This window comes from Mangifera indica, chromosome 10 (assembly GCF_011075055.1).
Source record: "Mangifera indica cultivar Alphonso chromosome 10, CATAS_Mindica_2.1, whole genome shotgun sequence".
NCBI classification, from domain to species: Eukaryota; Viridiplantae; Streptophyta; class Magnoliopsida; order Sapindales; family Anacardiaceae; genus Mangifera; species Mangifera indica.
Window position 1 is genome coordinate 17,036,543 of NC_058146.1, and position 5,632 is coordinate 17,042,174.

At 33.8% G+C, this 5,632-nt stretch overlaps 1 long non-coding RNA gene across 1 annotated transcript; it reads left to right on the top strand.

Moving 5' to 3' along the window:
* Nucleotides 1–1,208: 1,208 nt before the first annotated feature.
* LOC123226671 lies at nt 1,209–2,286 on the top strand. The gene is made up of 2 exons (XR_006504381.1): nt 1,209–1,274; nt 1,964–2,286. It is a non-coding gene; the product is annotated as an uncharacterized LOC123226671 (long non-coding RNA).
* Nucleotides 2,287–5,632: the final 3,346 nt, after the last annotated feature.

Below are 5,632 nucleotides of genomic sequence, written 5' to 3' on the forward strand. Positions count from 1 at the left end.
TCTGAAGATCGTCCCTGACCTCTAGCCGGGTCAAGATTCGGGTCGACAGACCCGGTTTCAGACCCGTATACATTTTGCACTCTTAATCAGCCTACAAAACTCTGATTTTGACGTTCCATATATCAAAATTTTCAGTTTTTGATGTAGAATTCATCTAAATAAAAATTTTATTCAAAAAATGCCAACAGCCAACTTTCTCTTTCTAAAGAAATTCGGGATTTCATAAAATTATGCATGTTTAACACATCAAAGCAAGGCAGAGGCATAAAATAGCTCTGATACCAAATGTTAGAATCATGGATATGGTCTCTATCTAAGCATATATATACTGAGTATGCAAGATAGAAACCAAATTAAATTGCGGAATATTAAACACTAACCTCCAGCCATTGCTTGACGATTTGATGCAGAATAATCCTCTGGAAATTGTTGTAAACTTTCTTCTTCCAGGTGATCTCTTTTTCTCATAGTATGGTGTATGTTTTCTGTGTAGAAAAAGCTCACCCAGGGACCCTATTTATAGCCTTAAGAAGCATTCTACCATCAAGAATGCTACGTAACTTGTGGAGTTATGCATGGGAGTTACAGACCATTACACCATGAAGAAGTAACTGCATGAAGCAGTTACCATTATCCCATGAAGAAGTAACTGCTGCAGTTACCATGCATGAAGCCATGAAGAAAGCAGTTACCATGCATGAAGCCATGAAGAAAGAAAAACTAACAGAGCTCTCTCAAAATATTTGTAAGCTTTATAGTCTGCAAACCCTGCCACTTGTTGGTTGTTCAAGGCTTGAGTTACCTTGTAATATGGAGCGCATGATCGGACTTAGACATCTGGAACTAACTGCACATGTCAGTGGAATTGCAATTTTAACTTCTCTTCAATATTTGCACTTACATGGTTGTTACGTTGAACTAAGTTTGCGTTTCACCAGACTCCGGACATTGATTTTGCATGATTGTACTTTCGCGGGTGGGGCACTTGATGTAACACATCTGCAGAGATTGGAGAAGCTAGTGTTTAACAATTGTATGCTATTCGAGTTCTTCATTAACTCAGCTGCCACTCTTCAGGCTTTGAGTTACATACGCATTGAAGCATGTGGCAATCTCCAAAGCTTACCACTATGGTTTCCATATCTCAGCTCACTTAAAACGCTAGAGATCATCAATTGCCCAGGATTGTCATCGCTGCCAGACGGGATGCAGTGGAACTCCCTCACTTCTGACCCTGCCGTTGCTTCATCATCAAGGGAATAATGAATGTTCAGGTATGTGTAAATATCTCCCTTCTCGTTCTCACTTTATAAGCTTGGAAAATTGTTCAAATTATATGCACAGATTAAATTACAATTATCGGTTACAGGTTTTTTTTTTTTTTCCAATAGTTCATAAATTTATGGATTCAAGGATGAAATTTAAATGGGCTGCAAGTATTGGTCTCCACCATAAATTAAGCTATAAAAATGTTGTTCATAATATTTGGATTCTATGTTTGGGGTACTTTACATGTGGATTGTTTCTGTAGATGATGCAAAATTTTAACTATAATACATGCTGTATCAAGGGAAATATATATGATCATTTAAACTTTACAATTCATTGTCTCTTTCACAGATTTTCCTGCACATATATATGTGTGTGTGTGTGTGTGACGTTGATTTCACAAACTTTTCTGCAATATACATTAACAGCTTTGTGATATCCCATATCCCTCCGGTAAGAGAATATTGGTAAAATAGTATGTGAACCTTGAATCCTAAGGACGATGAATTATGACATCCCATATTGCCACAGTGCTTGCTGTGCTAAGAGAAGATTGGCTGATGAGCTGGGTATCCAAAGTAGACATCCAAAAGCAAACTTACAAGATTTTGATTAACAAAAATTATGATGATGTGTGTTTTATCAATACGTTTCTCAGACTTTTTCTTCTTCTGTATCTTATCCTGTTGTTCAGTGATTCCAGCATTCTTGGAGATTCTGTCAGAGTCTTGAGCAAGTGCAAGAAGTTATCTGATCCCTGCTTATTTTGATGCGGTAGCTCTTTTTACGTGTTCCTTCCTGGATTGTTGTCAGGTGTGGTTGTTACTTTGTGAAATATATTGGGTTGCTCGTAATGTCATGAATCCCCGAGGGAAATTTTCTCTATTTCATGACTAGATTTACATTAATAATGTTTGAACTGGATAAGCCTACTGTTTGTTTGGTTATGTATATCTGTATTTCCATGTTACCCACTCTAAATAATCTCAAAATAGTCAGTGTCTGTTTGGTTGTCTACATTCGAAATGCATTTTAGATCCCATTTCATCGGTTGTTATCAGCTCAATCCCCATCTTCATTCCCATCAAATACTGATCAAATCCTCTGGTCAATCCATAAATTAAACAATTTGGGGGAAAGTGTGGACTTACAAATGGAGATAAATATCTCCAATTTGAGCCGAGTATGTACTAGCGCATACTGATGTTTGTTCTCTTTTTTTAATTTCAAAATCACTTATTTAAATAATAACATGTCGGTAGCTAGTATTTGTTAGTATCCGTTATGTTAGTACATAAATTATTATAGCATGTAAAGTAATGGATCATCGTTATATGTTAACTATGTTTGTCAATTGAGCTGGGAAAGCCTGAAACCTAGTTGTTTGGCCCAAAAAAATTAGTTTTAGGCCAAACAAATTTGGGTCTTGACGAACTTAGATGAAAAAATTGCCTATTAAGTTATTGGGTTTAAACTTAAACAAAAGTTGTTTGAGCTTGGGACTTGATAGAGCCCGAAAATTTATTATAAGATTAAGCAGGAGTGTATTTGTTAAGTTTTTAAACATATTTGAGATTGCAAAAGTGTTTTTGACAAGTTTTTAAAGTTGTAGAGCAGGTTCAAAATAAGCCCAAAGCTCTGAAAATTTTAATGATGGGCCTAAACAAAAAATTTGAGGCCCCAGTAGGCAAACCCAAAGCATAAGCCTGAAATATTTTTACGTGCCTGAACTTAAACAAGTCAGGTCAAATACACTATGCCCCATCAACAACTCTACATGTAACCATCATTATACTTTATTTTATGATATCCTTGAATGTGTAATCCCAATGTTACTGATTAACACAAAGATAAATCAAAATAAATTGTTATGAAAGAAAAGACATAAAAATCAACATTTGAACAAGTTAGTTTGATAAATATATAAATTTGTTGATTTGCAAATTAAAAGTTGCAGTGAGGAAAGCTTATGGTAAACATAATCAAATGACAACATTATCAGCTTACGTTCTTATTTTAAGTTACAATCTACCTCAGCAAATTGAAAATTGAAAAGTTGAGAAAGAATAAATGGGAAGTATTATGTCCAAGCTTTCTGCATTTATTGTTTGCAAGATATCTAGTAGCACTGCTACCACCAACAGCAAGTAGACCAGAGACTGCTTGCCTTGCACTTGAAACCATTACCATTCGGCTTGCATTTAGCATTTGGGTGCTTATTGTCTTCAAAGAGTTCCAGATATATATATATATATATATATATATATATATATATATATATATATATATATATATATATTTGGAAAATGTTATTTTATAGATAAAGAAAAAATGCAGAGTACAAGGGGCATCGTACCCCATGGGATGGCAATACTAAAACTCAAAACAAAGGCTCAAAAGCTTTCCTATACGAATGCGATGCCAAAATATATAAGAAAATGTCAAAGGAGGGGGTAGTCTAATCGGTAATCCAACAAATAATCATAATCTTCCTCTTTTCAACTTCAACCCCAATCACAAAAAAAAAAAAATTGTTGAAATCTATTAGAATGGAAAATTAATCAATAATTAAATTATTTTTCAATAAGCTGAAAGAAGTTGTACAAGAGGGTTGACAACTGAGTAACGGAGTAGAAGCACTAACAACCTAAAGAAACAGAAAAAGTTGAGTTAAAACGATGAGTTTTTGTTGAACTACACCGTTTCACCTAGATGTGAGAAAGGGAAGGTAGAATAAGTAGGAGTTGAGATAGAGCATTAGGGTTCTGAGATATTTTCTTTCAAAACACTATGTTATTCAATCTTCTCTCGAATTTTGTAGCCTTCCACGATGTTGCTGAGTTGGAAAAATGGCATTGGATGATGAAGCAATTGGACAAAATGAAATATTTTCCTCGTGTCTACGATTTCGATAATCCTAGTTTCAAAGTTTTTATGTTTGTACAGTTGTAAGTGTTATGCATACAAACTTTAAAAAGTAAAATAACAACGATATGTTATCATCCAAACTCAAGCTTGTTTTAATGTTATTCAAGCTCGGCTCACTTAAGGGAAATTGAGCTAAAACTTGAATCAAGCTTTAAGCTCGGTTTGATAATAAAAAAATATCGTTTTAATATATAATAGTCAAAATGATATCATTTTAATCGATATATGTGTAAATTTTTCAGACTCATAAGCTTGGCGAGTCTAACACTGTTAAAACTTGATCTAGAGCTAAAAAATATTTAACTCTCAGGCTCGAACTCAAGCTTGAGTTCACTTGAACTGCACTCATTTCGGGTTTGTTTGAACTGAGCTTATTTTTAAGCTCAAACAAGTTTGGTTCAAATTCAATCCTATCCTCAAACCTTGTGGAAGTGAATTGACCCTAGACTCAACCATGTAAGTCAGAAATCAGAGACAAAACAGTAAGAAAAAAAATTTAAGGTGTGATCATAAATCATTGTCCTTAAAGATTTTATTCTATGAGTGAGAATCATCCCTTAAGATTCAACAAACTCTTATGGAAATTATTAGATAACAACAAAGGAGAAATAAAATAAAGTGCCGAAAGCCAATAGAGAGAAGAAGTTCATTGTTTTGGAATAGAAAACAAAGCTTTCTCTTTTCAAACGCAATGCCAATACAAGAAAATGCCAAAAGGAGGAGGTTCGAGCAACAATCCAATACACAATCATAAGCTTACTCTTTTCAACTTCAATCTCAATAACAGAGAATACTGAAATCGTAAAGTGGAAGTCCAACTAAAACAACAATCCAAAAATCCAACAACAAGAATATAAAACAAATAATGAAAAAAAATGGAAGTCCAACTAAAATAACAATCCAAGAATCCAATAACAAGAATACAAAGCAAATAATGAAAAATAAAGTACAAGTTAAATGACGTTATGCTGTAGCTGAATATCAAACTTGGAGACTATGTTAGTTCAGATATTGTTTTAGGGAAAAATCTAATTATTTCAACCTCTTGGATTTTGGTATGTGCATGTAGAAAATGCATTAAAAAATTATTCTTAGAAGCAAATAAACCAAATATTTTAAAGTTTAATTTTTGTATTAATTTCAAATTCAAAAAATATGTGTACTATTGCTTCTAATTCAAACAAATTGTTGGTCTTTATTATACATATTTTGTGGAAGCATAAATTGGGATGAGCTCAAATTGTTGGTCTTTCTTTCCGAAGTGAGTAGTGAAGAAAATGCCAACATCTGCAGGGTTCTCAACTTTGAAGAAGGAAAGCCTTCATTCAAATATCTTTTAGTTACCATAGGCTCCACCAAACTCTCAAGTGATGATTGCAAACCGTTAATGAACAAAATCCTTGGGAGGATTACTTCGTGAAGGAGCAAATCTCTT